The 23,120-nt window shown below is 34.8% G+C and overlaps 1 non-coding gene across 1 annotated transcript; it reads right to left on the bottom strand.

The window, feature by feature from the left end:
• Positions 1–831: 831 nt before the first annotated feature.
• LOC123285404 (small nucleolar RNA SNORA22) lies at positions 832–965 on the bottom strand. The gene has a single exon (XR_006527151.1). It is a non-coding gene; the product is annotated as a small nucleolar RNA SNORA22 (small nucleolar RNA).
• Positions 966–23,120: the final 22,155 nt, after the last annotated feature.

Here is a 23,120-nt window from a genome sequence, read left to right as displayed (position 1 = left end):
GACCTTGTGCTACGTATTTTCTGATGTGGCTCTATTTTTTCAAACTGCTTCCTCACACTAAGGATGCCATATAGCTGGAATCATCCAGTATGTAGCTTTTTTCAGATTTGCTTCTTTCACTTAGCAATATGCATTTAAGAATCCGCCATGTCTTTTTGTGGATTGATAGTTCATATCTTTTTATTACTAATTAATATTCCATTTTATGGATGTATTGCATTTATGCATTCATATTTTGGAGGACATCTTGGTTGTTTGCAAGTTTGGGCAATTATAAATAAAGCTATTGTAGGTAATTTTGTACAGATTTTTATGTAGACGTAAGTTTTCAACTCATTTGGGCAAATACTAAGGAGCATGATTGCTGGATCACATGGTAAGAGTGTGTTTAGTTTTATGAGAAACTGCCAAACTGTCATTCAAAGTGACTGTACCATTTTGTATTCCCATCACCCATGAATGAGAGTTCCTGTGTCTCCACATCCTCATTAACATTTGGTGTTGTCAGTGTTTTGAATTTTAGACATTCTCATAGGTGTATAATGGTATCTTATTGTGGTTTCAAGTGGCAAGTCCCTAATGACCTATGATGTTGAACATCTTTTTATGCTTTTTTCCACCTCTATATCTTCTTTGTTGAGGTGTCTGTTTAGAACTATTACCTACTGTTTAAAGGGGTTATTTTATTATTGTCCAGTTTTAAGAGTTATTTGTATATTTTGAGTAAAAATACTTTATCAGACATGCATTTTGTGAAGATTTTCTCTTAGTCAGTGGTTTGTCTTTCATTCTTTTAAGGGTATCTTTTACAGAACAGATTTTTTTTTAATATAATGTGCTGACTTTCTGAATACACTTAAAAGGATAAATAGTCCTTTCAATGCAGAGGAAAAGAACAGATATTGCTCTAGCACAGATTCAAAACCAAGAGAACTATAAAGCACACTTGGGTGTTCACTGTGCAATAGAACAGAAATTTTTAATTTTTGTGAAGTCTGACATTAATTTTTTCTTTCATAGTATGTGCTTTTGGTGTTGTATCTAAGATGTCATAACCAAATCCAAGATCACCTAGATTTTCTCCTATTATCTTACAGGATTTTTGTAGTTTTGAATTTTACATTTAGACTTATGATTTATTTTGAGTTCGTTTTTGTACATGGTTGCATTTTGACATTCAAAAATTCATGCTGATATTGTATTTCAAATGCTCGTTTGCAGGAAAGCATAAAATTACCTCAGGGAAGCCTACTTGATTTAAGACAATTGAGAGAGTGTGTGTGATACTGGAAAGAGTAGAACAAGATTCTAGTTCTAAGAGGGCCATCTAACAGCCAAGTGACTCTCCTAGCCTCTGTTCTATCACATTTAAAGTAAGGACAACAACATGTGGTGAGCTTCCTCATATGTACTTTTGTAAGGATCAAATTACATGAACCATAGGGAAGAATCTTATAAATGCTCAAGAGCAAGCAACAAAATCAAGAGGCATTAGTAGGATTCCTAAACTTCCTTTACTCAGCTAAACACAGAAATATTAGCGTTGAACTCAGGGCATATAACTGACAGCAGGGTAACCAAAACAGAAGCAATATACTAATGAATTCCAACTCACAACTGAAATATGTTGATAACTAAACTTAATGTCATGAAGGCCTTAAATCTATGTCTGTTATTGAAGATGAAGATAAATTAGTATGAAGTAATTATGACTTCAACATCTTTAAGCTACAGTCATATCTGATATGACAAGATTATACAGATACAATAGCTGAAGTGGAAATAGATGTAATTGGTGAAACTTACAAAATCAAGTGACTTTCATATAATAGATCAGGTAGACAGCCTATGAGAGCAGTAGAAAATTCCAACTTTCCATTTGAATTCAGAAAAGTTTTTGCTGCCTTTTTTATATAACAGATTCATGTATGTAATGGTCCTAGTGATGACTGCATTGCTATTTAAAAGCATGAACAAAATTGAAAAATCTAGATTCCAATCAGTAATTGAAAAAGGAAATTTTCAGCCTTATAAAGTTAAGCAGATAATTTAAAAACTCAAATGTAGATAAAAATCACCAAAATTGATATAAGCTATGAGATAAGCTAGAGATGGCATTGTGAATATCTAAAGACTCTCCTTAGCTTTTAGAGTGGGTGAATTTTGAGGCATGACTAGATATAAATGACTCGATGGTGGGAATAAAGCCAAGATTTCCCCCTTCCCCTTTCCCTTTTCCTTCTTCTCTTTCTTTTTCTCCTTGTTTCTTATCTTTCTTCCTCTTTCTCTTACCCTTTGTCATCCAATGGTAACTCATGCTCTCTCGTCTGTCTCTGCCTCACGCTCTCTCTCTCTCTCTTCCTCTCACACACATTAACCATATGAACCTGGGATTGAATAATTTTATCAGCAAATTAAAATATGGTCTGAACCATATAACTGCAAATATAAGTGTATGAATACAACCACATGAGCCAATAGTCAATCTTTTTTTTTGCGTGTATCAATAATTCATTCCTGTTTATCACTTGATAGTATTCAGTTGTATGGGTGTACCAAAGTTTGCTTAACCCTCACCCGTTGAAGAACACTTAGATTGTTTCCAGCATTTGACTATTACAAATAAAGCTGCTATGAATATTTGTGTACAGGTTTTGTGTGAATACAAGTTTTCAATTGTCTGGATAATTGCCTAGGATTAAGATTCATGGGTCATATAGTAAGCATAGTGTTTAACTTTTTAAGAAATTGCCAGACAGATTTCCATAGTGTCTGTACTATTTTGCATGTTTAACCAAGAACTTATGCAAGACCCAGTTTTTCCACATCCTTGCTGGCATTTGTTTTACAGCATTTTTTTCTTTTCTTTCCCCCAGTTTTATTGAGATGTAATTGACATATAACATTGTGTAAGTTTAAGGTGTACAATGTAATGATTTGATACATGTATATATTGCAAGTGTTTACTACAATAAAGTTAGTTAACACATCCTTCACCCACATAATTACCATTTTGTTCTTGTTTTGGTGAGAACATTTAAATCTACTCTCATAGAAACTTTCAAGTATACAATATGGTATTGTTAATTATAGTCACCAAGTTGTACATTAGATCCCCAGAACTTAGTCCTCATATAACTGGATGTTTGTACCCTTTGACCAACATCTCATTTTCCCCAACCTCCAGCCCCTGGAAACTACCATTCTGCTTTCTGCTTCTGTGAGTTTGGCTTTTTAAGATTCCACTCATCAGCGAGATCTTACAGTATTTGTCTTTCTCCGTCTGACTTCCTCACTTAGCATACTGCCCTCAATGTCTATTCATGTTGTCACAATGGCAGGATTTCCATCTTTCTTATGACTGAATAATATTCCATTGTGTGTGTGCATGTATGTGTATCACATTTTCTTTATCTATTCACCCATTGATGAAGGCTTAAGTTGTTTTCATGTCTTGGCTACTGTCAATAATGCTGCAATGAACAGGGGAGGGCAGATATCTCTTTGAGATCCTGGTTTTAATTCCTTTGGATATATCTCCAGAAGTAGGATTGCTGGATCAAATTGTAGTTCTATTTTTAATTCATTGAGCAACCCCCATAATGTTTTTCGTAGTGGTTGTACCACTTTAAATTACCATCAACCATGCACAAGGCTTCTCTTTTCTCCACATCCTCAACAAGACTCGTTATTCCGTGTCTTTTTGATAATAGCCATTCTAACAGGTGTGAAGTGATATTTCATTATTTTCTTCATTTCCATTTCCCTTACTTTCCCTGATTAGTGATGTTGAGCACCTTTTCGTGTATTTATTGACCATTTCTATGTCTTCTTTGGAAAAATGTCCTTTCAGGTTCTTTGCCCATTTTTAAATTTGATTTTTTTGTTTTTGCTGTTGAGTTGTATGAGTTCCTTATATGTTTGAGATGTTGACCCCTTATCAGATATATGGTTTGCAAATATTTTCTCCCATTCCATAAGATGCCTTTTCATTTTGTGGAGTGTTTCTTATACTGTGCAGAAGTTTTTTAGCTTGATGCAATCTTACTTGCTTAATTTTGCTTTTGTTGCTTGAGTTTTTTGGTGTCTTACACAAAAAATCATTACCGGGGCTGGCCCCGTGGCCGAGTGGTTAAGTTCGCGCGCTCCGCTGCAGGCGGCCCAGTGTTTCGTTGGTTCGAATCCTGGGCACGGACATGGCACTGCTCATCAAACCACGCTGAGGCAGCGTCCCACATGCCACAACTAGAAGGACCCACAACAAAGAATATACAACTATGTACCACGGGGCTTTGGGGAGAAAAAGGAAAAAAATAAAATCTTTAAAAAAAAAAAATCATTACCAAGACCAACGTCAAGGAACTTTTTCCTTGTGTTTTCTTTTAGTTGTTTTATGGTTACAAGCTTATGTTAAAACCCTTCATCTGTTTTAATTAATTTTTGTGATTTATGTGGAATAGGGGTCCAATTTCATTCTTTTGCATATGGATATCTAGTTTTCCCAACACCCTTTATTGAAGAGACTGTCCTTTCCGCATTAAGTATTCTTGGTGCCCTTGTCAAAGATTAGTTGACTACATTTTTGGGGGTTTATTTCTGGCTCTATGTTCAGTTCCATTGACCTTTGTGTCTCTTTTTATGTCAGTATCATACTATTTTGATTGCTATGGCTTTGCAATATAGTTTAAAATCAAGAAATATGATGCCTCCAGTTTTGTTCTTCCTTTTTAAGATTGTTTTGGTTATTCAGGGTCTTTTGTGATTCCATATGAATTTTAGGATTGTTTTCTCTCTTTCTATGAAAAATTCCATTGGAATTTTAATAGGGATTGCATTGAATTTACAGATGGCTTTAGGTAATGTAGACATTTTAACAATATTGTCTTCCATTCCATGAACATGGGCTATCTTTCCATTTATTTGTGTCTTCTTCAATTTCTTTGATCAGTGTCTTATAGTTCTCAGTGTACAGATCTTTCACTTCTTTGGTTAAATTTATTCCTAAGTACTTTATTGCTTTTGATGCTATTGTAAATGTGATTTTCTTTATTTCTTTCTCAGATAGTTCATTGTTAGTGTATAGAAATGAAACTAATTTCCGTGTATTGATTTTGTATCCTGAAACTTTACTGAATTCATTTATTAGTTCTAACAGTTTTTTGGTGGAATCTTTAGGATTTTCTATAAACAAGACCTTGCCATCAGCAAAGAGATAATTTTACTTCTTCCTTTCCAGTTTAGATGCCTTTTATTTCTCTTTCTTATCTAAGTGCTCTGGCTAGGGTTTCCAATACTGTGTCGAATAGGAGTAGTGAGAGTAGACACCCTTGTCTCGTTCCTGATCTTGGAAGAAAAGCTTTCAGTCTTTCGCTATTGAATATGATGTTAACTGTGGCCTTTATTATGTTGAGATATGTTCCTTCTGTACCCACTTTGTTGAGAGTTTTTACCATAAAAGGATATTGAATTTTGTCAAATTCTTTTTGTGCATCTGTTAAGATGATCGTGTGATTTTTATCTTTTATTCTATTAATGTGGTGTATCATATCTATTGATTTGCTTGTGTTGAAACTTCTTTGCATCCTAGGGATAAATCCCACTGGATCATGGTGTATGATGCTTTCAATGTGACATTGAATTTGGTTTGCTGGTATCTTGTTGATGATTTTTGCATCTGTGTTCAGCAGAGATACTGGCCTGTGGTTTTCTTGTAGTATCATTATTGGGCTTTGGTGTCAGGATATTGCTGGCATCATTAAATGAGTTTGGGAGCATTCCTTCCTCTTCAATTTTTTGGAAGAGTTTGAGAAAGACTGATGTTAATTCTTCTTAAATATTGGTAGAATTCACTCATAAAATCATCTGGTATTGGACTTTTCTTTGTTGGGAAGCTTTTGATTACTGATTCAATCTCATTATTTGTTATTTGTCTATTTACATTTTCTATTTCTTTCTGATTCAGATTCGGTAGGTTGTATGTTTCTAGGAATTTTTCCATTTCTTCTAGGTCATTCACTTGTTGGCTTATCAGTTTTTATGTAGTCTCTAATGATCCTTTGTATTTCTGTGGTATCAGTTGTGCTGTGTGCTCTTTCATTTCTAATTTTATTTATTTGGATTCTCTCTCTCTCACTTTTTTTTTGGTAAGTCTAGCTAAAGATTTGTCAATTTTGTTTATCTTTTCAAACACCAACTCTTCTTTTCTTTTAGTAAAGTATAGTTGACATATTTTAGGTTCAGTTTCTGGTGTACAACATAGTAATTCAACATTTATATACATTACAAGTGATCACCACAATAAGTCTAGTAACCATCTGTCACAAAATTATTACAATTACAATATTATTGACTATATTCCCTATGCTGTACATTGCATCCTGTGACTTATTTATTTCATAACTGGAGATTTGTACCTATTAATTACCTCACCTATTTTGCTTACTGTCCCACCCCCTTCCCATCTGGCAGCCACCAATTTGTTCTTTGTATCTATGAGTTTGTTTCTGTCTTGTTTTATTAGTTCATTTGTTTTGTTTTTTAGATTCCACAAATAAGTGAAATCATATTGTATTTGTCTTTCTCTGTCTGACTTATTTTACTTAGCATAATACCCTCTAGGTCTATGCATGTCATCGCAAATGGCACAGTTTTGTCTTATTTATGGCTGAGTAGTATTCCATTCTGTATGTATACCACATCTTCTTTATCCATTCATCTGTCAATGGACACTTAGGTAGCTTCCTTATCTTGGCTATTGTAAATAAGAGTGCAATGAACAGAGGGGTGCATATATCTTTTCAAATTAATGTGTTTTTTAATAAATACACAGAAGTGGAATTGCTGGATTGTATGGTAGTTTTAGTTTTAATTTTTTGAGGAATCTTTATACTGTTTTCTATAGTGGTTGCACCAATTTACATTCCAAAACCAACTCTTAATTTTGTTGATATTTTCTAATGTTTTTCTAATCTCTATTTCATTTATTTATGCTCTGACTTTTGTTATCGTCTGCCTTGTGCTAACTTTGGGCTTAGTTTCATCTTTGTCTACTTCCTTGAAGTGAAAGTTAAGTTGTTTATTTGAGATTTTTCTTCTTCTTCTTTTTTTTTTTTTGTAATGTAGGCATTTTTTATCATAAACTTCCCTCTAAGTACTGCTTTTGCTGCATCCCAGAAGTTTTGGTATGCTGTGCTTCCATTTTCATTTGTTTCAATTTTTTTTTTATTTCTTCTTTGACCCACTGGTTTTTCAGGAGTGTGTTTTCTAATTTCCACATATTTGTGGATTTTCCAGTTTTCCTCTTGTTATTGATTTCTAGTTTCATACTATTGTGGTCAGAAAAGCCACTTGATATGATTTCAGTTTTTTTAAACTTCTTAAGGCTTGTTTTGTGACCTAGCATATGGCTTATCCTGGAGAATATTCCATGTGCACTGGAGAAGAATGTATGTTCTACTGCTTTGGGATGGAATGTTCTCTAAATATCTGTTAGGTCCACTTGGTCTAAAGTATGGTTGAAGTCCAATGTTTTCGTATGGATTTTATGCCTGGATGGTCTAGCTACTGTTGAATGTTAGATATCGAAGTCCTCTATTATTATTATATTTTTGTCTATTTCTCCCTTCAGATCTGCTATTATTTGTTTAATATATTTAGGTAGCCCAATGTTGGGTGCATATATATTTATAATTGTTAGATCCTCTTGACGAATTGACTCCTTTGTCATTGTATAATGACCTTTTTGTCTCTTGTTACATTTTTGACTTAAAGCCTATTTTGTCTGATATAAGTATAGCTACCTCTGTTCTCTTTTGGTTTCTATTTGCCAGGAATATGTTTCTCATCCATTCACTTTGAGCTTATGTATGTCCTAAAATCTCAAGTTAGTCTCTTGTAGGCAGCACTCAGGTGAGTCTTGTTATTTTTATCCGTTCACCAAGTCCATACTTTGATTGGAGAATTTAATCCATTTACATTTGGAGTAATTGCTGCTAGGTAAGGACTTACTAATACTATGTTATAAATTGTTTTCTTTCTTTTTTGCAGTTCCTTTGTTTCTTTCTTCCTCTCTTACTATCTTCCTTTGTGAATTGATGATTTTCCATAGTGATATACTTTGATTTCCTTCCTTTATCTTGTGTGTATCTGCTATATATTTTCACCTTGTAGTTACCTTGAGGCTTACGTGAAACTTTATGTAGATATAAAAATCTATTTTAAGCTGATAACAATCTAACTTCAATCACATACAAAAACTCTACCCTTTTGCTTCTATCCCACTGTATATTTTTGATGTCACAATTTACATTTTTATATGTGTATCATTAATAAATTATTGATGCTATAGCTATTTTTAACACTTCTGTCCTTCAATCTTTGACTGTAGTCAGGCGGCTAACATGCCATCACATTATAGTATTAGAGCATTCTGAATTTGACTATGTGCTTACCTTTCTCTTTATCAATTCTATGGATTATATTCTTGGTGGTAAGAAAATTACCCTGTTCACAATCATTAGAGTAGTGCATTGAACATAATGAATCATCTTTGTCTTGCCTTGAATTAATCTAAGACTTTCTTGAACTGGATTCTATTTTTGGTTTATAGATACCTGAGGTGACAAATTTGCAAAGTGTTCTAAATGATTTTTTATATAATGTTGCTATTGGGAATTCGACTTAGCATTGACAGTTATTGGGGCAATTATAACACAAAAGTGTGAAGGATTGCAAACTGCATCTACTACACTAAAAAGAGTGTACATGACAGAAGATCAGTGCACTACCTAGGCTAGTCAAAGCCACAACACTCTCATTCTACTGGTGTGGAGGCAGGATATTAGTATTATAGTGTGTAAGGTGGTTGGTAAGTTTTGGAAACCAGGGCTAAGCCATATGTGAATGCTCTCCTAAATGAAAACTGTTTGAAGCCTGTTGCTTCATTTTTGTTCTGCCTGTATTCACGAGCACCACTCACCTGAATTAGCACTGGCTTGGTGCCCACAGCAATCCACAGAGGAGAGGCAGTGCAGGGTAGAGGCTAATGAAAGAGCCACAATTGGTCTTTTGCTCTAATGTAATTTAAGCAAAGTCAGGATGGGTTTCTGAAGAAGAGTTGTTTTCATTCTGTAAAGGTCCTATGCACAATCATGTTTTAACAAGATTCCCAATTTGCATTCTGAAAAGCTGGCAGACTTTCCTTCATAAGGCTGTTTACTGCACTTGCCCTTTTGGTAACATTACTACGTGTTTGTATTGAAGCCTATTATTAAATGAATAAATACCCAGAAAATGCAATATTAGATTAAAGAAAATGTTGGGCTTTCAAATGGCAAACAAATGTGTTAAAAATTCTCATTCTTTAAATGTGGCCCTATGGGCCTCTGAAACACTATTAAAAATGGCAGAGAAAACCTGTGAAGCATAGATAGAAAATTTCATTATGTGGCTACATGGGCTTCACAAATAATCTAGAGAAACATGGCACAAGTTTTCTTTGTCAGGTGCAAAATTACTTCCAATCTTTTAATATGTTATATCTAGAAAAGAAACTGCTGTTGGGATTCAGCGTGGCCCTCAAGACCTCCTAGAAAAGAATTCCCAATGCCTTGATTGCCCTTATATCTCCCAATCAGTATAGGGTTTTCAATCTTCACACCCTTCTTAATGAACCACATTCTTTTTGATAACCCACAGTAATCCAGAAACTGTAAACTTTCCTATAAACATAACACTGGGCTACTGTGTGGTTTAACAAATAAGAGAAGGAAGGATGCTAAAAAGTTCCCTCTGAGCCTTCTTGGCTTTTTGCCATTCTTTGAATGGTGGCTGATACAAAATCAGGGCCCAATTTTATGCCGATTTTGTGCCCCAGTTAGCAGTGCTAATTGGGGCACACAAGTAAATTGCACTGTGCCCTCTGGAAATTTTCAGTTAGTCAACTAAATCAGAAAATCATTGAGAGCACTAATCCATTGCTCAGTTTCTACTTAATTAGGTGCAAAATCTATGGTCCTTCCAGGAAGGACAAAGTTCAGACATGGGATCTCAATGGTCAGCTATTTGAAATTTGATCTGTCTTTTATCTTTTGCCATAATCTAAGTTCAAAAATAAGTATGTTTGCTTTTGAAGGAGTGAGACACAGGACATTTTAGTGAGAATTAACAGTCCAAGTATTATTAAAGTAGACAGGAGTAAAGGTCATTTGGTTTCCCTCACACTTGAAAGATGTAGATTTTCTGAGGGGAAAAAAAGATTTTTACACAGATAGAGCATAAATACACTGATAAAACGCTCCACATTTCCTAGGGTCAAGTTAGAGTTTAGGTTCAACCTCATTGTCTGAACTGCAACCGTGTTTAATGAAGGGCAGAGATTTTATCTGCTTTATTCACTGGTGTATCCCAAGTGCTCAATATATATTTTTGAATGATGAATGGACACACACATGGTGGCTAGGCAAAAATTAATTTAAAAATTATTATATTTACATCATATTTTAAGCTATAAAATAGTATTTGTGATGTATCTGGTATAGTGTCCACAGTACTTAAAGGATATTATGTCCCTGGTAGAGCGTTTCAGTACCTCTGAGAGAGATCATAGCCTTTAAAATAGTTTTACTTTTCTAGCATACAGGAAGGTGACATGAAAAGTTTTGCTCTAAGTTTACTGAAAAGTTTTGTTTTAGGTACAATATAAATTAAAATTGCTTCAAAGGGAAATATTGTTCTAAAATGAGAATTATAGCTGACAATCAATGTCTTTAAAAAACTTTATTTTCTCCTTTGATAGTTAAGAGTATATAGATTTTTTATGGTAATGTGTAAATTACTTTCAGGTCTAGAATAGCTAGAATCTTAAGGAAACTAATTTTGGCCAGAATTATTCCTAGAATAAAGGCACATTTTTTTTCAATGATTATGAGGGTTTTTTTAATTAAACTGACCCATTTACTTATAATTTTTAATGAAAGATGATTGACAGATTTAGAGAGAAATTTGAAATCTGGGCATGAGTATCTAATGGCAATATTACTGAAATGAACATCGATTCATATCTGGAAGAAGGAGCCTCCCCTACTAGTGCTATTTTGACTCTTTTCCAGCCTCTCTGAACCGCCTAATCTGTTTCTTTGTTGGCCCTTCTTCTTCCTTTTGTTCTTTACCTAAATCCTTCTATGCTTCCTTAAAGGAGTCGCACACTGTAATCCATGCTCTCTTTCCTGTATTTCAGTTCTGAAATTCCAGATGTCTATAGGAAATTTACAAATAGATGTCCAAACAGCATCTCAATATCAAGAAATATTACTCTATCTCTATCCCTTTATCCTCAAACACTTGCTTTTACTGATGACACTCCAATTTCTGTTAATTCTATTTTCTTTCGGTCATTTATCCTCGACTTCAACGCTTTTATTCCTCCTCCTCGTCACCCCTCATTTTCAGGAAAAGTTGCCAATTCTGTTAATTTCGTTTTTTCCCACAGATCTCATAGGCATCATTTTTATTCCTAAAGATTTCCCCTATTTTTAGTTGTGAATTGCTTAGACCAGGCTTATTGTGCTTAGACAACTGATTCTAATAGATTTCTCTACCTCTGATGTCTTACCTTCTGCTATAGTTCCATGTCCAGTTAATTTTCCCCAAATTTTCTTAAAATATATCTAAGATCATGTCACACTCTTATTGAGGGACTGGCCATTACTTATAGAAATATTTTCAAAATCTTTCTATTAGTTCCTTATAGTCCACTTCCTGGCTATAACCTATATTTCCCGCATATGAATCTCATCTTTTCTATAAGCAAATAAATAAACAAAGCTTCTATGTGATCTGATGTACATTCCTCAAACTAAGGAGCTTTGCAACTTTCATATCCTTATTCGTGTCCTCAATTTCTGTCTTAGTCCATTCAGGCTGTTATAACAAAAGACCATAGACTGGGTGACTTATAAACAAGAGAACTTTATTTTTCAACAGTTCTAGAGGCTGGGTAGTCCAAGCCAGCAGATTCAGTTTCTGTGAGGGCCCACTTCCTGTTTCACAGATGCCCATCTTTTTGCTGTGTCGTCATATGGTGGAAGGGGTAAAAGAGGTCTCTGGGGTCTCTTTTATAATGGCACTAATCCTATTATTGAAGGCTCAACCCTCATGACCTAATCACCATCCAAAGGCCCTATCTTCTAATACTATTGCATTGGTGGTTAGGTTTCAACATATGAATTTTGCAGGAATACAAACATTCAGTCTATAACATCTCCTTATCTCCTCTGGACTATAAAAATCTTATTTTTTCTTTAGGATTTATAGAAACATTATCTTTTTTGAGTTCTCCTTTAATTCTATGTTTTCAGGGATTGAGAAGTGGGGTGGTATGAGGAGAGAAACTCTCATCTTTTCCAGACATCAAATTATTTAGTTAGCTTTTTGTGTAAGAAACTAAGAAAATAAAGTGTCAATAAAGAGACATTATTGAGAAGGACTTAAAAATACTTAAATTTTAACTTAAGATAACCCTAGATTATAGTCAAATATTACACTGTCATTTCATCCCTCTGATAGCCAATTGCTTTTCTTTGAACAGTTTCAAAAGTCTAAGCAGAACTGGTTCACCACTGTGCTCACTGTCTTCCACCTGAGGTGACTTGTGTCTCTTCTTGCGTCCGAGACTTTTGACAATGACAGCATCTACTCACTTTTCCTTCTTCTCTTTGCGTCCAGAATATCAAGTTTATCCTAGCTACTATCAGAGAAATTACCAAATAACAAAACTCTCATGATACAATGCAAGGCATAAAGACTATAGAACATCTTGTGTTTCATGCTACATCTGTTGTATTAGATCAATCACTGTATAGGATTCAGTCAGTCTAGATCTTGCTGTATGATTCTCTCCTTGTGACTGTATGGCAAGCCCAAATGTTCACAAGCGAAGGCGATGTTCACACATAGGAAAGTCAAGAAAGCCCTTGGGTGGGCTGAAGCAGGATTGTTCAAGGGTTTTCTGGGACATTGAACCCATAAAAGATACTCTACTCCCTCATAATTCTGTAATACTCAAATGAGATTTATCACATACTGCCTTATTTTATAGGTATTTGTGTACATGGCTTTTTCCAAAATTGTTTTATAAATTGGTGAAGAACAAAGACATGATTTTATTCATAAAAGCATTTAGAACAGTAATTAAACATGAAAGTTATTTAACAAATATTTGCTAAAAGAATGGATAAATAGATCCTCCAATGAAATTAAAACATTCCGGTGTCTTCTCTTTGACCATTCAAATGGCAGTTGAAAACTTGGAGTTAGTAAATTTGGGACTAACTCTCATCCTTGTCCCTTTATAGCTTTGAGAAATTGAGGAAGCTTAAGAATCTCTCAAAACTTCCTTTATTCATTCATTTAATATATATATATATATATACATATATATATTATTTTTCTTTTCTGTAAGATGGGAATAATTTTATGTCTCTCATAAGTGGATCAGTAAGGGTCTAATGAATGGTCATGTAACAACTTCCCTGGCTTTGTGAGCATTATTAAAGCCAAGTCCTCCTACCTAAGAGTCGCTGATGGTTTCATTAATGCCTATCACCTTATATGCAAACATCTCAGTTAGGTTCTTAAACCTCATCACAAACAAATCTGTGCTGAGATTTTTCAGCTTTCTCCATCATCTATTGTATTTATTATAGCCTCCATGATTGGCTCATGTTAACTTGTACCTCGATGGCTAGGTTCCCATTTCTTTGACTAATAATCTAACTCTCAAGTTACCTTATCAATTCTGCCCATCTGATTTGTGTTATCAACTCTTCTATATGAACTTCCAGAGGAAAGTCTGTTCTACATCTATCAATAAGAGAATATATAACATCATATAATATTCTCTAACTCCTTCATGAGTGCAAGTGTTTTTCAAAAGTTACAAAATTCAGTGTTGGAGGCTGGTAGGAATAATTTAAAAGGACTCACACTCATACCACTCTTACATCCCCGATATGAATGAACAAGTAAGGTGCCACATAGGTGCTCAATAAATATGCATTAGTTGCTAATATCAATAAATTCAGAGGTTTAAAGTTCTCTAGCATCATCTATGTTTCATATAGTCTTTGCCACCTTAATTTTACTTGTCATTATAGACTCTTGGTAGCCCTCAATCAATCACTTTTGGTATTCACATTTTTGTGTGGAGCCCACCCTTGAATATGGGCTGGTGCTAAAACCTGCTTTAACCAGAGAAAGCAGCACAAGTGAGGCTATGCCAGATCCAGACCTACGTAAAAAGTCCTGGAAGTTTTGACTTTTATGTTCTTAGAAGTCAGTTACAGTGTAAGAAATTCTTCTCTGACCCTCGTATGCTGTGAAGAAGCATTAGCTAACCTTGTGGAGAGGCCAAATGGAGGAAACCAAGAGATTCAGCTGACAAAGAAAATGGAGGGCTCCATTCGATAGCCTTAGCTGAGCTCCCAGCTCCCAGACAATGCCACTTTATCAGCCACATAACTGAGCCATATTGGTGGCGGCTCTTCCAGCCCCGGTCCAGCCACTTCAGCTCATACTATAAGAACATAACTAAACTATCCTCCCCAAATTACAGAAATCTGAGCAAAAATTAATTACTGTTATTTTAAGCCAGCAGTAGATAATGAGCACAGGATTCTTTTTAAAAATGCAAAATTGAGACCAGACCCCTGACATAATGGTTGAAAGTGCAGCCTCTGTAGTTAGACTGCCTCAGTTGAAATCTTGACTCTGTCAGTTATCAGCTTGATGACTTTGGGTAAGTTCTTTAATCTCTCAGTATCTCAATTTTTTATTTATATATGAGAACAATAGTACCTACATAACAGAATTACTGTAGGTGTCGAAAGTGTTAATTTCTTTAAACTCTTAAAAAGGGACCTAGCGTATGCTGAGCATCCGGTAGATACTACTATTGTTATTCATGTAATCATTTGTTTAATATACATCTCTCCTGCCAGGCTGTGTCATAAGAAAAGGAAATGTGTGTGTGTGTATTTTCTTTATGTCCGGTGCCTAAAACATGAAGGAACTCCATAAATATTAGTGTATTAGTTGATTGAATAGACACGGTGAGGGTGGAGCACTGTATGGTATCCTAGATTCAGTGGTGATGAATGCAGTAGTGATGAAATTTTAGGGTCAGCTGTAAGTGTTTAAATGATTAATCTTGTCTACCTGGTAATTGTTACCTCTTGTAAAGATTACCACTCTGATATCACCAGCAGTGATAACATATAGTTATTGAATATCTACTGTATGTGTGTAGAGCATTTTGCTATGTGCTGGGAATACACAGTTCTATCACTTGATACTTAATATCAAGGAAATTTTAATCTAGTTGAGGAAGCAGGACATGAAGAGAAAAAAGATCCAGCAGTGTATGTTGCTCATACTCATGATGAGTGCTACAGACCTCAAGTTCACCTATGCTGAAGCACGATGGAAAGGTTGCTAAAGGAGTTAGATCGTTAAGCAAAGGTGAGCCTTGGACTATACGGAGGAGAGAAAGGAGCTTTTTGATGGAGATGACGTGATCAAATGCAGGCATAGGAAAATGAATGGAGGGGCTGGCCCAGTGGTGTAGTGAAGTTCACACACTCTGCTTTGGCAGCCCTGGGTTTGCCAGTTTGGATCCCGGGCATGGACCTACTCAATCTATGGCAGACATCCCACATATGAAGTAGAGGAAGATGGGCATAGGTGTTAGCTCAGGGCCTATCTCCCTCAGCAAAAAAGAGGAGGATTGGCGGCAGATGTTAGTTCAGGGCTAACCTTTCTCAAAAAAAAAAAAAAAGTAAATGGATTTTGTGGAAAAGAATATGTGGTCTTACTTGTTCATCATGAAATGTTCTTAAGGCTGCATTTTCTTAGAATGTGGTGCTCAGATCAGATTCTAAGAGTTGAGTTAAATTTGATTCTAAAGAATTAGAATACTTGATTCGAAATAATATTTTCCAAGTAATAGAAAATATAATGTTGAGAAAGTAGATTTTTAGATTGAATATAGTTTTATACAAGTTGCATTTGAAATGATGGCCTAGATGGACGAATATGTGTGTCCCTAAGGCAGAGAGAAAAACAGTGCTGAATGTTGGCACGTGGTCAAATAATTATGTACTCATATATCACTGTATAGAGGTGATGCTTGAAGTCACAGAAGCAATAAAATTCAAAGCCCACAGAAACTAACTATCTACTTGAAACGGACAAAAGACAAAATGACAAAAAAAAAAGGAGATTCAGCAAAGCATATTTTCGTAGAAACTTGGAAAGAAAGGAGTTTTTAAAATTTAGTAATTTCAAAAGTATCAAATACTTTTTAAAAAGTTAGGAAGAGTGAGACTTAAAAACTTATTAGATTTAGTATCTAGAAGTTCCTTGATAGTATGGGAGAAAACGATTTCATTAGAATGGAGCATAGATACTTAAGTAAATTATAGTAGAAATTGAATTAATTCTTTAAAGTCTACGTTAGACTAGGTTCAATTCTTTGAGTTGAAAACGAAGAAACTATTTATGGTAAGCCAAGTCTGAATACACAAGTTGTTATAGTATGTGCCTGAGATTATATGTAACGTAAGAGTAGTGTTGAATATATACAGACTATGTGCTCTCAGTTTGCATCTTATCTTAATGCCAAATAGCTTTAACAGAAAGAATATAAAGTTTCTGTATTCCATCTTCTGCTACAGTGAATTTAAAATCACTCGATTGTTATTTATATTATACCCTTTAAATTACCAATTATTATAAGATTTTAACACCTCTGAGTTTAAAATCTTATTCTTTTGAAACAAGATAAAGGAGTTTTATGTTTTTAACATTCTACTATATTATTTTCATTAGCTATGTTGTTTTCTTTTGTATTGCTAAATAATCTGAGGTCAGAATTTTTGTTTAAAGGAAACACTATCACTTTAGACTTTTGAAGATGACCTTGGTATTTTTGTATTTTCAGAACAGTTTTAAAAGAGAGAGAAAGGTATTTGTGTGGTCGCTTCTCAGTTTCTTCGTTCTTAAGAAGAGATGCCAAATTAAGAATTTTTTTCTTTTAATTGAACCACATAACCAGGTGTCTTCTTCAGTGTGGGCCCCTTGGTAGATTAAACATGTCCTCACAGGGAAATCAGGGAAGGTCTCAAATGTAAAGGTACAATGGCCTGTGTCCTGCTTGTCTCTTTAGTTTTCACTTGCTGTCACAAAAGAAGCCCACTAGATGGTGTTAAAACCACAAGCTACCTACTTTGATTTTGTTTAAAAAAAAAAATCTTCAAAGGAGAGTGCTTACAAGGTTTCGGAGGTTGTATTTTGCCCTATTTTTATTAAATGGAGAAGAAGCAAGAAAAAATAAAAAAGAATTGTCTTTTCCGTGCAACTTAATTGTAGTTATGGAGAAGAATACATTTTGGCCTCGAATTATTTTCCAATGAGTTGCTTTCAAAATTAAGCTGTTTTGTCAGGATAAACATTGAGTAAAATGATTATGAATCATCGTGGCAAGTTTTAATACAACTCAGAAAGTAAATTAATCCAACTCTGTCTGACTCATCATGCCTTTTTTCTTGAGATACAAATGTAGAGTAAACAATGTTTTGGCAATTTTTAGGTTAATCATGTAGAACTGATTACTCAAGAAGAATGCTATTAACATTTAGTGAATTTATACCCTACAATATGACAAATTAATATTAATGTTGCTGTTTTTAAGATATCAAACGGGTCATGATTTTAAGAAAAATGAGAACTGCTCTAGAAAACTGATAATGTTATCTCTGGGTCCAGTGAATCTAGTTATTTCTAAAAACCCACTGAAATCGCCCCCAAGAAAACAATACAAATGATTAAATAAGTACAGCTCTGATTTAGGTAGACTGTGTCTTTAGTTTTAACAGGTACGGGTCATCTATTAAAGTGTAATGAGGAATAATGATCAATTCTCAACAATTCCCTGTGGAATGGTTACGGTTAAATCTTGCCAATAGCTTAATAGCTAAAGGAAGATTTTCTTTTTAGATTGAGTATATTCTCCTGATGAAGCTCTATTTGATCATTTTTTCAGGGTTTATAATCAGTTCCCTTTATTATTCACATAATTAGCTCATTTCGATACACTTCCTTGATGGCAAGTGTATGTAAAAATATATTTTAAATCATTCTCTATATTCCTGAAGTAATTGATGTAATGAAATATGTAACTATTAACTTTTGAATACAATCTAAAACAATACATATGACACATTATAATGTAAATTACCTTATAGGAGCATTTCTTTTTTAATTTTGCATATCAAACATCTCCTTAACTGTCAACTGGCACCTTTCTACATGCATGTATAGCAAGTGATTGCAGGCTCCTTCTGAGCACCTTACCTTTAAAATATATTTAGTAATAATGATGACTGTCACCTAGGAGTCATATAGTGACAGCCAATGACCTTCTCTACACTGTCAATAATTTCACATATCCTGATGGGAGATCATTTTAAAAATCTGCTTCCCTTTCATATTGGCATACACACTTCCCATAATATCTACTTGGGCGTTATCTGTATGTTGCCATTTTCAGTGGTAAATTCATCCATCTCTGGTGGTATGGCTGCTCCTACATGATTAGATTGACTTAAGCAATTTTAAAGCTTTTTTATTGAACTTAGGAAGAAAGCTGGGGGCCCACTTTTTGATATAAGGGGTGGTTAAAGCTCTTTAAGCAAAGACACTTTTAACATACAGACCTACCAACTCTGGACGTATCTTCTCTGAAAGCTGCCTCACCCTGCTCAAGCTCTATTACTTCTGAATAGATTAACAACATCTGGGTCAAATCCTAGAGATTAGGCCTTTTGGGTTTCTCTTTAAAGGGTGCGCTCTGCTTTCTGTTCAGACTTGACGTTGCAGTAGTAGTGAGATTACCATTGGCCACTTATTCAAATGCCATCTCACTCCTGACATTTTTTGTAACAGCTTTATTAAGATATAATTGAACAAATATATAATCTACCCTTTTAAAGTGTACAATTCAATGTTTTTGTGTATGTTCGCAAAGTTGTGCAAGCATTACCACAGTCAATATTAGAACATTTTCATCATCCCCAAAAGAAATCCCACACCTATTAGCAGTCACTCCCCATTTCTCCCCAATCCCCTAGACAATCTACTTTCTGTCTTTATAGATTTGCCTCTTCTGGATATTTCACATAAATGGAATCATACAGTCTGTATGCCTCTGTGACTGGCTTCTTTTAGTTAACATAATGTTTTCAAGGTACATCCATATTATAGCATGTATCAGTACTTCGTTCTTTTTTATTGATAAATAGTATTCCATTGTATGGATCTACCATATTTTATTTATTTATTTATCAGTTGATATATATTTGAGTTGTTTGTACTTTTTGGCTATTATGAATAATGCTTCTAATGAACATTTGTGTACACATTCTTTTGTGAATGTATATATTTTCATTTCCCAGTTATATACTGAGGAGTGGAATTGCTGGATCATATGATAACTCCATGTTTACATCTTCAGGAACTGCCAAATAGTTTTTCTAAGCAGCTGCAACATTTTACATTCCCATCAACAGTGTAAGAGGGTTCCAGTTTCTCCATATCCTTGCCAACACCTGTTGTTATCTATCATTTTTATTATAGCCATTCAGCTGCATTTGAAATGGTATCTCATTGTGGTTTCGATTTACAGTTCCCTAATGGCTAATGATATTCAGCATCTTTTCATATATTTATTGTCCATTTGTGTATCTTCTTTGGAGAAATGTCTATTCAAAATGCCCATTATTCAACTGAGTTGTATTTTTTATTGTTACAGTTTAAGAGTTCTTTATGCATTTCTGATACAAGTCTGTTATAAGACATATGATTTGCAAACATTTCTCCCTTTCTGTGGATTGTTTTTTCACTTGTGTGTGTATCAAACTGGCCCTGAGCTAACATCTTTTTTTTTTTCCTTGAGGAAGCTTGTCCCTGAGCTAACATCTGTGCCATTCCTCCTCTATTTTGTATGTGGGGTGCCACCACAGCATGGCTTGATGAGCAGTGTGTGGGTCCATGCCCAGGATCCAAACCCACTAACCCCAGGCAGCTGAAGCAGAGCAAGCAAATTTAACTATGTGCCACCGAGGCAGCCCCATGTTTTTTCACTTTTTGTTACTGTCCTTTAAGCACAAAAGTTTTTAATTTTGATGAAATTTAGTTTATCTATTTTTTTCTTTTCTTGCTTATGCTTTTGGTATTGTATCTAAGAAGACTGCCTAACCCTAGGTCACGAAGATTTACTCCTGTGTTTTCTTCTAAGACTTAGATACTTTCAGCATATACATTTTGCTGTATGATCCATTTTCAGTAAAATTTGGTATTCACTCCTTTTGTTCTAACTTCCTTCTTTAGAAGAGAAAGGGTTGTCCTTCCCTAAAAGACCATATGCTCTGATTAACTGATCCATGGAGGTATAGATTTTATACCAGGTGATATCTGCATTCCTCTTTTCTCATTTTAGGCCGTGACTTTATAGTAGTCTAATATTGCGTATTTCTTTTTAATCTATGGATTGAAGCAACCAACAGAAACCTTTCTAATATTGATTAAAGAGACCCAGAATATGGAATATAATATAAGTTTATTGTTTTTTGTTTTGGGGGATAGTGGATGTTTGAGTGGGCATGGTTGCATTCAGCTCAAGTCTTTTCCAGGGCTAAAGAGGAGGTGTTGTAGGTCACCAGTTGTCAAGTTTCGACAGAAAGATAATATAACCACCTGATAAAAATCCATAAGGACAAATAACTCCAAATTATAGGAAAGGTTGTACTTGAAGACTTCTTTCTCCCACATCATCTTATAAACTCTTGCTTCTTATGAGATATGGTTTCTTATAGCAATTGATGGAGGGGCTGGAATGTAAAAGAATTTTGAAATGTAGTGAAAGCCATGACTTTTGTCCAAGTTACTGCTTTGAACAGGATTTGAAATGCAGCAATATCAGCTCCTCTGATATCCGTAGGCATCATTAGGTCAATATTGAGTTCCAAGATTCTGAAAACTAGGATGGTCCCTATCGTCTCTAAATTATGACTGAACCCCAGATGGGCTTATCAACTTGGCAGAGATGCTGGCCATGATCACATATAGCTTGTTCATTCTCAGCTGCCACAACAACTTGCTTGCTGCTTACTTTGTTGCTAAGGGACTCAGATTCACTGTAAAAATCCAGCATTGCCTTTTCTCAAAAAGTAATCTAAAATGTCGAGTATATTTTCTAAGTAGAATATGTTAATACCTTTAATACATATTATAAATCATATTATCCAAATATTTTAAGTTATTGCATGAAGAAGCCATGACTTATACATGTGTATGGCAGAGTGAGTAAATGCAGACATTACAATGTCATGTAATACAAGTAAGTAACAGGCTTTATTGGGGAAATATAATTCAAGCGTCACCTAACGGAGGCAAATGGTCTCTTGTTGCCTCTTAATCCAAAAGAAACACAAACTGGGGCTATGTCATTGCTGGATACTCAGTGGAATAATCTTCCAGGGAGGAATCCAGCCCCCTTCAACCTTGTTATGGTACTAAAGTGAGACCAGCTTTGGATGTAGGATATAAAGGAAGACAGCACTTAGGCAGCAGATAGCTTTATGAGAATTCCTGCTATACAGGAACTTATATGAAGATGCTGGTGCCCAGCACCTGGTGATCCTGGGATAAATTTGACTCAGACTTTTGGGTCAAGCAGTCTGAGCTATCGGAGCTTCTTACTAGAAAACACCTTGTTTTATGCCCTAATATAGAACTCAATGCCAATTAAAAAAAGTGGTTTATCATTAAATGCTTGCTGAATAAAATATGCAGTATCCACATATATAAAATAGGTAACTTTATTTCTTTCTATCCACTCTCATTTTTTTCATATTTTCTATATAGCAGGTAATTTGCTGTGCTAAACTTTACAGTAACTTATTATTTAGATATTATTCTCCCCATTTCCTGAGGTTCAATTAGAGGTTAAATAAACTGTCCTATGGTATCGGAATTAATTAGAAGATCTGGAATCAGGTATATCTGATTCCAAAGCCCATACTCCCTCTCATTTTTATTTGTCACATGATAATTTTATCAAACTCTACGTAGCTGTACTCAGTTGTGCCTCTTTTCATGCATTAGAAAATTTTTTTTGATCAGTGGAATTGTTCATTTTTGCTGACCAGTTCTCCACTGTCACTTGAACACAGCTTTCCTCTTACTTTCTTACCAAACTCAGGACTGTAGGATTGGTAGAGTGGCAAGAAGAGCTGGAAAATGATGAGGGATAAAGAGGTTTTCTGTTCCGTTCTATCTAGAGGAAGTTCGGAATATGAGTGAGGGTTGAAGTGAGGGGTGGGGTACAGAATACCGTGGATAACATCTCTTAATTTTTGAGAAATGGTTTCAGGAAGCCCCATAAGCCATGGTACGGGGAGAAGTTGATGTGAAAGGGATTCACAGACATGGAAAGGAAGAGACTTATCTTAGTTACCATATGTTGATCTGTAAACTGTGAATAATGAAAGAGATTTTCAGTCTGGTGGTTTTTGGACTGTGTTTAGTCAAGAAATTCTTGGTTCAATCCAAATATTACTTAGCTACATAATGAAATAACAAATAAAATGTAACTGTTCTGTTTCTGTTCCTGTTATTATTTGGTTGAGAAGTGTACTCAATGTCCCATTTTCATGATTTTTTCTTCCTCGGACATCTTCAAATCAATGATTTTGTTTATCTCCACTTAATATAGTTTAAGATTTGTAATTATGTTTTGAATTAAATTTTATGAACCTTGAAGTTGAGGCCACATTTTGACCTTCTCCATGGCTTTGCTCAGTGCCCAACAAACAGTATTATGTATATGATTACTCACAGTGTTGGCTAAAAGCTATTGATTGCCCATCTGCTAAGAAGGGAAGAGTGTACAGTCACCTGCATGCCTTATTTCTGGGTAACTTCTAACCTCTACCCTCATTAGGTAGTTGGATCATTTATCATTGTATCTATAGTGTCTACTTTGATATCTGAAATCCAGTGCTGTC

The sequence above is a fragment of the Equus asinus genome, chromosome 4 (assembly GCF_041296235.1).
Source record: "Equus asinus isolate D_3611 breed Donkey chromosome 4, EquAss-T2T_v2, whole genome shotgun sequence".
NCBI lineage: Eukaryota > Metazoa > Chordata > Mammalia > Perissodactyla > Equidae > Equus > Equus asinus.
Note: the sequence above shows the minus strand (reverse complement) of the source record. Positions and strands in the feature narration are given on the sequence as shown.